Below are 10,815 nucleotides of genomic sequence, written 5' to 3' on the forward strand. Positions count from 1 at the left end.
ATGACATCAGAACATTTACAGCAAAATGGTGGGATCTTGATAACATGATACGAAGCGAAATAAGTAAATCAGAAAAAAACAGGAACTGTATTATTCCATACGTAGGTGGGACATAATAGTGAAACTAAGAGACATTTATAAGAGTGTGGTGGTTACGGGGGGGGGGGAGGGGGGAATGGGAGAGGGATAGGGGGTGGGGAGGGGCACAAAGAAAACAAGATAGAAGGTGACAGAGGACAATCTGACTTTGGGTGGTGGGTATGCAACATAATTGAACGACAAGATAACCTGGACTTGTTATCTTTGAATATATGTATCCTGATTTATTGATGTCACCCCATTAAAAAAATAAAATTATATATATAAAAAAAAAAAAAAAAAAAAAAAAAAAAAAAAAAAACTGTCTAACTAAATGCAGTTCATGTGGTGTAGTCACATCCTAAGGAGGTATTTTTTTCTAACAAAGGTCAATGTTTCCCTTAACTGAGCTTATCTGTTGTCTTTTTGTAATAACATATCTGATAAAATACCTTTAAAATGTAAGAGTTACATGCCTTTAAAATATTATAGTGATTTACATTTTTACCCCTCAGGGCACCACCACCCCAGCAGAGCAGAGACAAGAAATCCCCTCATTGTTAATATTATCATGCTAATTGTTCACCATTAACTATCCTATACTTGCCAATGTAAAAAATGTGTCTATTTGTGTTATTTTTTATTCAGTCTCAAAGATTTTATCTCTTTTCTTTCTCCCACCTTTCTAATCTATCATTAGCTTATTCATGGGTTATCCTTACATTTCCCCCCATTGATTCTGTGTTTTCCAGAGCATTTTTTGAGTTCATTGAGATTTTGTTTCCCAGCAATTGTCATCAGTTTGGCTCAAATAAACCCATAAACATTTTTACAGGTTTGGATGTTTTTTATATTGACATATTTTATTGTTTTATAAGAGCATAGATAACATGTTTGTAATTATAAAAAAGGCATTTATTCTTTTACACATATTATATTTTCATGGTTTTGTAGGTTTTATCATAGCTGGATTCTTTTTAAAGTCAGAGGCATTCATTAATACAAAGATATGCACATTTATCCCACCATAATTGCACATATTTTTTTGTATTTTTCCGAAGTTAGAAATGGGGAGGCAGTCAGACATACTCCTGCATGCACACAACTGGGATCCATCCAGCATTCCATCCAGGGGGCGATACTCTGCCCATCTTGGGCATTGCTCCATTGTGGCTGGAGCCATTCTAGTGCCTGAGGCAGAGACCATGTAGCCATCTTCGATGCCCAGGCCAACTTTGCTTCAATGGAGCCTTGGCTGCAGGAAGGGAAGAGAGAGATACAGAGGAAGGAGAGGGAGAAGGGTGGAGAAGCAAATGGATGCTTCTCCTGTGTGCGCTGACCAGGAATCAAACTGCATGGTTATATTCAAATGCTTATTGCCAACTAATATTTTCTTTTGCTGTATTTGTAACTTCTCAGAGTAAATTTATATTTGAGGCTTATCTTATTTAGTATTACTTCATTACAATGCACTGATACTGAAATCATGTATTTTAAAGCCATAGACAAGACAAAAATAATGCTACCACCTGGTCAGGAAGTAATCTTCTAATTACTAGGTTTGTTTTATTTTATGCACTTTTTTAAAGTCATAAATAACTTTCATTATTTTAGTGAAGAATCAAGAGAAAGCATTACAGGTTGTTTTACATTAATACAATCAAACTTTTGGATGAAAGAAATAGTGTTTTGAAGTGCATTTGACTTACCACCATACATAAAAAAAGACTACATGTTTTGTTCTGTTTTGTTTGGATGTATTTTTAATTTGGTGAAAGTTTTAATTTTATCATGTTTGTTTTTTCATTTAATATTATTTTGTATTGTGTGAGATATACAGCATAGCGGTTAGACAATCATATATTTTATAAAGCGTCTCACTTGATATTTCTAGTACTTACCAGGCATTATGGAGTTATCACAATATTATTGTCTATATTCTGTAGGCTGCACTTTATATCTCCAAGAGTATTTTGTAACTACCAATTTGTACTTCTTAATTTCTTTGCCTTATTCACAGAGCCCCCCAATCCCTCTCTCTCTGATAACCACCAATCTGCTCTCTGTGTTATGAGTCTTTTTCAATTTTGTTTGTCCACTTATTTTTTTCTTTAGATTTCACATATTATTGAAATCATATGGTGTTGTTTTTTTCCTGCCTGACTTATTTCACTGAGCATAATACCCTTTAGGTCCATACATGTTGTTCCAAATAGCTTTATGTTTAAAAAAACTTACATGTTTAAAGCCGAGTAATATTCCATTGTGTATATGTAACACAGCTTTATTATCCACTCATCTATTGATGGGCAACTGGTTTGCTCTGTATCTTAGTTATCATAAATAATGCTGTGATGAAAATGAGATTCTATATATTTTTTCAAAGTAGTGTTTTGAATTGGAAGTATCAATTTACCTAATATGAAAATATACTACAGAGACATAGTAATCAAAACAGCATGGTAGTGGCATAAGAAGACACATAGACAAATAGAAAATAAATAGCCAAGAAATAAAGTTATGCCTATATAGTCAATTAATATTTGACAAAGAAGGCAAGAACATACAATGAGATAAAGACAGTCTATTCAATAAATGCTGTTGGGAATATTGGACAAATACCTACAAAAAAAAAAAATAAAACTAGACCAACTTTCTACACTATATATAAGAGTAAACTCATTAAATTTAAGACTAAAAACCATAAAACTCCTAAAAGAAAACATAAACAGTAAAATCTCTGACATTTTACCTTTTTATTAATTTATGGTGTTTACATAGATTCTACTGTCACCCATGTTCCCCAGTATATCCCCCATCTCCTTCCCCATAACGCCCTCCCCCCTTCCCTCCAGGATTTGCTTTTCTGCTCTCATTCCATCCTATCACCCTATCAACCCCTTTCCCTCTGATGCTTTCCTTCTGGATCCTTTGATCCCACCTCTGTCTCTATTCTGCTCTTCAGTTCATATTGTTCGTTGGATTCCTCATATGAGTGAGGTCATATAATATTTTTGTTTCTCTGCCTGGCTTATTTCACTTAACATTATAGCTTCCAGATCCATCCATGTTGTCGCAAAAAAATAATATTTTCTTCTTTTTCATGGCCCCATAGTATTCCATTGTGTATATGTACCACATCTTTTTAATCTAATCATTCACTGATGGACACTTGGGTTGTTCTAGATCTTGGCTATTGTAAACAATGCAGCCATAAACAGGAGTGCATTTCTCTTTTTCAAACTGTGCTATGGTGTTCTTGGGGTATATCCCTAAAAGTGGGATGGTTGGGTCAAAAGGCAGTTTAATTTTTAATGTTTTGAGGAATCTCCATATTGTTTTCCACAGTGGCTGCACCAGTCTTCATTTCCACCAGAGGTGCAGGATGGTTCCCTTTTCTCCACATCCTCACCAACACTTACTCTGTGTTGTTTTGTTGATGAGCGTCATTCTGACAGGGGTGAGATGATATTTCAATGTGGTTTTAATTTGCATTTCTCTAGTGATTAGTGATGTTGAGCATTTTTTCATATGCCTATTGGTGATTTGTATGTCCTCTTTGAAGAAGTGTCTATTCATTTCTTTTGCCCATTTTTTGATTGGACTGTTTATCTTCCTGGTGTTGAGTTTTACAAGATCTTTATAAATTTTGATTATTAATCCCTTATCAGATGTATTGTTAAATATGTTCTCTCATTGTGTAGTTTGCCTTTTCATTTTGTTATATTGTCTTTAGCCATGCAAAATTTTTAGTTTGATATAGTCCCATTTGTTTATCCTGTCCTTTATTTCCCTTGTGCGTGGAGATAAGTCATCAAATATATTGCTACGAGTAATTTTGGAGAGCTTATTACCTATGTTTTCCTCTAGGATGCTTATGGTTTCATGACTTACATTTAAGTCTTTTATGCATTATGAGTTTATTCCGCCGCATCCCAGACCGACACTCTATCCACTGCGCCACTGCCCGGCCAGCATTATGAGTTTATTTTTGTGCATGGTGTGAGTTGGTGGTCTAGTTTCATTTTTTTGCAGATAGCTGACCAATTTTCCCAATACCATTTGTTAAAGAGGCTGTCTTTACTCCATTGTATGCTATCACCACCCTTGTCGAATATCAATTGTTCATAAAGGTGCAGGTTTATTTCTGGGTTTCTGTTCTGTTCTATTGATCTATATGCCTGTTCTTATGCCAGTACCAAGCTATTTTGAGTCCAATGGCCTTGAATAATTTGATGTCTGGAAGTGTGATACTACCCTCTTTATTCTTCATTTTTAAGATTGCTGAGGCTATTTGTGTTTTTTGTTGTTGTTGTTCCATATGAATTTTTGAAATATTTGTTCTATATCTTTGAAGTATGTCCTTTGTATTTTAATAAGAATTGCATTGAATTTATAAATTGCTTTGAGTAATATAGACATTTTAATGATGTATTCTTCCTAGCCATGAACACAGTATATACTCCCACTTGTTTGTATCTTCCTTGATTTTTTTTATCAATGTTTTTAATTTTCAGAGTATAAGTCTTTAACCTCCTTGGTTAAATTTACTCCTAGGTATTTTATTTTTTTAGTTTTTTTGCAATAGTGAAAGGGATTGTTTTCTTAATTTCTTTTTCAGACAGATCATTGTTGGTGTATAAAAATGCCTCTGATTTCTGAGTATTAATTTTATATTCTTCCACCTTGCTGAATTAATTTATCAGGTTTAGTAGTTTTCTGACAGTGACTTTAGGATTTTCTAGGTACAGTATCATATCATTAGCAAATAATGATAGTTTTACTTCTTCTTTTCCAATTTGAATGCCTTTTATTTCTTCTTCTTGTCTGATTACTGTAGCTAGGACTTCCAGAACTATATTGAATGAGAGTGGTGAAAGGGGGCACTCCTGCCTTGCTCCTGATCTTAAGGGGATTGCTTTTAACTTTTGCCCATTGGGTATGATGTTGGCTGTGGGCCTGTCATAGATGGCCTTTATCATATTGAGATATGTTTTGTGTATTCCCACTTTGCTGAGAGTTTTGATCATAAATGGGTGCTGGATTTAATCAAATGCTTTTTCTGCATCTATTGAGATTATCATGTGGTTTTTGTCTTTCTTTTTGTTTATGTGATGAATCACTGTGATTGATTAACAAATATTGTACCAGCCTTGCCTCCCCAAAATAAATTCCACTTGATCATGGTGTATAATTTTTGTCATGTATTCCTGACCCGGTTTGCTAATATTTTGTTGAGAATTTTAGCATCTAAATTCATCAGAGATATTGGCCTACAGTTTTCTTTCTTTGTGTTGTCTTTGCCTGGTTTTGGAATCAGAATTATGCTTGTCTCAGAAAAAAAACTTGAAAGTTTTTTGCCCTTTTAAATTTATAAAAATAGTTTGAGAAGGATTTGAGTTAGTTCTTCTTTGGTAGAATTTGCCTATGAAGCCATCTGGCCCCCGGCTTTTGTCTGTTGAGAGATTTTTGATAAATGTTTCGATTTCATTTGTTGAAATTGGTTTACTTATGTTTTCTCATTCTTTTAGATTGATTTTGAAAAATTACATTTTTCAAAGAATTTGTCCATTTTACCTAGGTTGTCTAATTTTTTGGCATACAGTTCTTTATAGTATTTTCTTACAATCCTTTGTATTTCTGCTCTGTCTGTTGTTACTTCTACATCCTCATTTCTAATTTTATTTATTTGAGTCCTTTCTCTCTCTCCCTCTCTCTCTTTCTCTCTCTCTCTCTCTCTTTGTGAGTCTGGATAAGGGTTCATCGATCTTGTTTACTTTTTAAAAAAACCAGCTCTTGGTTTCATTGATCCTCTGTATTGTTTTTTTAGTTTCTATGTCATTTATTTCTGCTCTGATCTTTATTATTTCTTTCCCTCTCCTTCCTTTAGGCTTTACTTGCTGTTCTTTTTCTAGTTCTTTTTGTTGCAGGGTTAAGTTGGTTTTTTTGAGCTTTTTCTAGCTTCTTAAAATATGCCTGTAATGCTATAAACTTTTCTCTCAGGACTGCTTTTGCTGTGTCCCACAGATTTTGAGTTGTTGTATGCTCATTTTCATTTGCTTCAAAGAAATTTTTTATTTTTATCTCATTTTTGACCCAGTCATTGTTTAATAACATGCTGTTTAGTTTACAAGTGTTTGAGTGTTTTTCAGTTTTCCTATTGTAGTTGATTTCTAGTTTCATGTCATTGTGGTCAGAGAAGATGCTTGATATGGTTTCATTCTTCTTAAATTTGTTGAGACTCAATTTATGCCTTAATATATGGTCTATCCTAGAGAATGTACCATGAGCACTTGAAAACAATGTATATTCTGCTGTTTTAGGGTGGAAAGTTCTAAAGATATTTATTAAATTCAGTTGATCTAGTATATCCTTTAATTCTATTCTTTTGTTAATTTTTTTTCTTGAGGATCTATCCATTGATGATAGTGGGGTATTTAAATTTCTTACTATTATAATATTGCTGTTGGTCTCTCCCTTTATGTTCATTAAAATCTGCTTTATATATTAAGGTGCTCTTATATTAAGTGCATATATATTTATAACGGTTACCTCTTCCTGTTGAATTGCTTCCTTTATCATTATATAGTGACCTTCTTTATCCTTTATTTTAGTCTTTGTTTTTAAGTTTATTTTGTCAGATATAAGTATGCTACCCCAGCTTTTTTTATTTCCATTTGCCTGAAATATTTTTTCTATGCTTTTACTTTAAGTCTATGTGTATCTTTTGCTTTGAGGTGCATCTCCTGTAGACAGCATATGTACGGGTCCTGTTTTTCTATCCATTCTGCTACCCTATGTCTTTTGATTGGAGCATTTAATCCATTTACATTTAAGGTTATTATTGATGTGTATTTGTTTATTGCCATTTTATTCTTTAAAGTTATATTTCTCTTTTACTATATTCTTTTCCCCCTTTGTTCTGTTTACAACAGGCCCCTTAACATTTTGCAGCATTGGTTTGGTTGTAATGAATTCCTTGAGTGTTTTTTTTCTGTCTGTTTCTTTTGTTTTGTTTTTTGTCTGGGAAGCTTTTTATTTTTTCTTCAATTTTAAATGATAGCCTTGCTGGATAAAGTAGTCTTGGTTGTAGGCTCTTGTTCTGTATTACTTAGAATATGTCTTGCCATTCTGGCCTCAAGTGTTTCTGTTGAGAAGTCAGATGTCATCCTTATGGGGACTCCTTTGTAGGTGATAATCTTTTTTTCTCTTGTCGCTTTAATATTTTCTCTTTATCTCTTAGCTTTGGTATTTTCATTATGATGTGTCTTAGTGTAAATTTTTTTGGGTTTCTTTTTAGTGAAATTCTCTGTGCTTCTTGAACTTGTGAGAAATTTTCCTGCCTTAATTGAGGGAAGTTTTCAGCTATGATATTTTGAACAAAGTCTCTAACCCTTGTTCTTTCTCTTCTTCAGAAACCCCTATGATGCAGATGTTGTTTCTCTTTAGATTGTAACAGAGCTTTCTTAGAGTTTTCTCAGATTTTTCAGTCTCTTTTCTTTTTACTGCTCTGCTTTTATGCTTTTACTTATCTTGTTCTCTAAATCACTGACTCAATCCACTGCTTCATCCAGCTTGCTTTTAATTCTTTCCAGTGTAGTCTTCATTTCTCATATTGTGTTTGTCATTTCTGTCTGGTTCTTTTTTATAATTTCTGTGTCTTTTTTGATGCTTTCTATTTATTTACTGAAGTGTTCATTAAGTCTATCCATTGTAGCTTTGAAATCTTTACGCATTCTAAAAATTATTATTTTATACTTTGCATCCAGTAATTTGATTACTTTTGATTTGTCCAAGACTTTATTAGAAAATTTATCTTGTTGAAGCATATGGCTTATGCTTTTCTGCCTACACATTATTCTCTATGACTTGTAGGCTTCTTCCAGCTGTAATCTCCTTACCTAGTAGGGCCTCTTTGATGTCTTCATGTGCTTGTTTTCTTCTCAGTTTTCTTAACTCAGTGGTAGTCTTGTTTACTGATCTCAGCAGGGGGCTTATTTGAAACTGTATACAGAAATGTGGTGGGTGTAACTTGAGACATTGAAGGCCAGCTTTTCTCCGGGGATGGGGTGCTTTCTCTGTTTCAGTTTGGGGAGGTGTATTTCAGAACTCCATGGGGACCTGAGTTACTGCCCCTCCTCCCCACTTCCTGTTTTCAGCTGTGTCTTCTTGCCTCTGATTGGAGCTGGAGAGCTTTCTGGAGGTCAGTCACCCCAAACCACTTTAGGCTTGTGTTTTGTTGAGGGTTCAACACCTCCTCCAGTTATAGTCACCTCCGCACTGGAAGAATCAGCTTCTCAGATTATTTCATGAATTCCTCTGCCCATCACTATCTGTCTCTCTCTCCCCACTTTCCTTTTGGACTACAAGCCAGCCCTCTCAGCACACCTCATTCCCAGGTCCCCAGGCTAGTGGCTGTGAGCAATATTTTCTACTCTTCTCTTTCTAATGAGAGCCCTTCTGGGCTCTCAGTCTCACCTCATCTTTACTCCTGGAAGCAGGAGAGCCCCTCCCTATAATAGCTTCGAGCTCCCTACCAGGCTTGGTATGGCTTCTTCTTTGCTCCTTAGTTTTTGAGACCTGCTGTTTTAATCCAAAGTTGGTTTTACATGCTGATTGTTTCTAAATTAATTTGTAATCCAGTTTGATAGTGTAAGCTGGGAGTCTGTGTGTCTGCCTATTCCACTGCCATCTTGAGAGTCTATCTGACATTACTTTTAACAATATTTTTTGCTATATTATTTCAGGGAAGGGAAACAAAAGAAAAATAATCAAATAAAGCCATATCTAACTAAAAATTTTATATAGCAAAGAAAGCCATCAACACAACAAAACAATAACCTACTAACCAAAAAAATCCCCAAACAATTTAATTAAAAATCAAAGGACCCGAATAGGCACATCTCCAAAGAGGACATATAGATGGTCACCAGACACATGAAAATATGCTTAACACCAATAATCAGCAGAAAATGTAAATTCAAAGCACAGTATAGTACCACCTCACACCTCTCAGAATGGCTGCCATCAATAAATCCACAAAAAAAAGTGCTAGCAAGCATGCTGAAAAAAGAGACCCTCACACACTTTTGGCTGAAATGCAGATTTGTGCAGCTATTGTGGAAAACTGTACAGAAAGTCCTCAAAAAAATTAAAAATTTTAGTTATAGTATAAAATGTATATTATTTTTATAAAAAATTATTTGGAAGAAAACAAACTTTGGGATGACTGTAAAAATCTTGGGGTAACTAAACCTTACAACAAAGAAAAATTCTTACCTGTCCCAACTATTAGTTACTACCTATGAGACACTGTGCTGTGTAAATAAAAAATAAATATAGCATGAGACAGTCTTATTTGTTTTGCTATTGCATTAAAAGGAAGTTGTTTCAAAAGTTTTTTTTTTAATTATAATTTTATTTTTTTAATGGGGCAACATCAATAAATCAGGTTACATATATTCAAAGATCAACAAGTCCAGGTTATCTTGTCTTTCAATTATGTTGCATACCCATCACCCAAAGTCAGATTGTCCTCTGTCACCTTCTATCTAGTTTTCTTTGTGCCCCTCCCCCTCCCCCTTTCCCTCTCCCTTTCCCCCCTCCCCCCGTAACCACCACACTTTTATCAATGTCCCTTAGTTTCACTTTTATGTCCCACCTATGTATGGAATAATGCAGTTCCTGGTTTTTTCTGATTTACTTATTTTACTTCATATAATGTTATCAAGATCCCACCATTTTGCTGTAAATGGTCCGATGTCATCATTTCTTATGGCTGAGTAGTATTCCATAGTGTATATGTGCCACATCTTCTTTATCCAGTCGTCTATTGATGGGTTTTTTGGTTGTTTCCATGTCCTGGCCACTGTGAACAATGCTGCAATGAACATGGGGCTGCATGTGTCTTTACGTATCAATGTTTCTGAGTTTTTGGGGTATATACCCAGTAGAGGGATTGCTGGGTCATAAGGTAGTTCTATTTTCAGTTTCAAAAGTTTTTGATATCAGGAAAGAGAGAATTTATTTCTCAAGTTGTAGTTATCACATCACCTAAACCTCTAAATATATGTTGAACACAAATGTCTTAGATATCTAAAATATTGATTATTCATCAGTATATTCAATTGCATTGTTTTATTTTTAGTGATTGTTCATGTGTCTCAGAGTTGTTAATATCTATTACTATAAATCATGGAATACAAAGAAATGAAAAAATTGAAATCTAAACTCCAGGTCTATATCCAAATTCTAGCTCTGACATAAACTGTGCAACATAGATTTATTTAAATTTATCACTTTAGATTCTCAGAGATATGCCTATGTTTATATTGAATAATATAAAATAGCATCAGAAAAAGTATATTGTGGCATAAAGTACATAGACATGGTCATAATTTCCACTATCAACAATAGTTTACTTTCCCACTGATTTTCAATGAATTGCTATACACAAAGTGAATCACTGTTTCATTACAACTCTGGAACTCCACTGATTCTTCTCAATGACTTTTTAAGGACATTTACCAAGTTGACCAACAATAAGAATGGATATTTTAAGAAAATTATGTTATACATTTAAAACTAATAGCAGTTTTCAACCATTGCAGATGGTGACCAATAAAAAATAAAAGTGAGACATTCTCAAAGCTATGTTCTACTTATGAAAAATTATAACATAAAAAATAATAATTTTATTTGTCACAATATAAAGATAAAATAATTAAACATTCCCAT

The sequence above is a fragment of the Saccopteryx leptura genome, chromosome 1, assembly GCF_036850995.1.
Source record: "Saccopteryx leptura isolate mSacLep1 chromosome 1, mSacLep1_pri_phased_curated, whole genome shotgun sequence".
Lineage (NCBI taxonomy): Eukaryota > Metazoa > Chordata > Mammalia > Chiroptera > Emballonuridae > Saccopteryx > Saccopteryx leptura.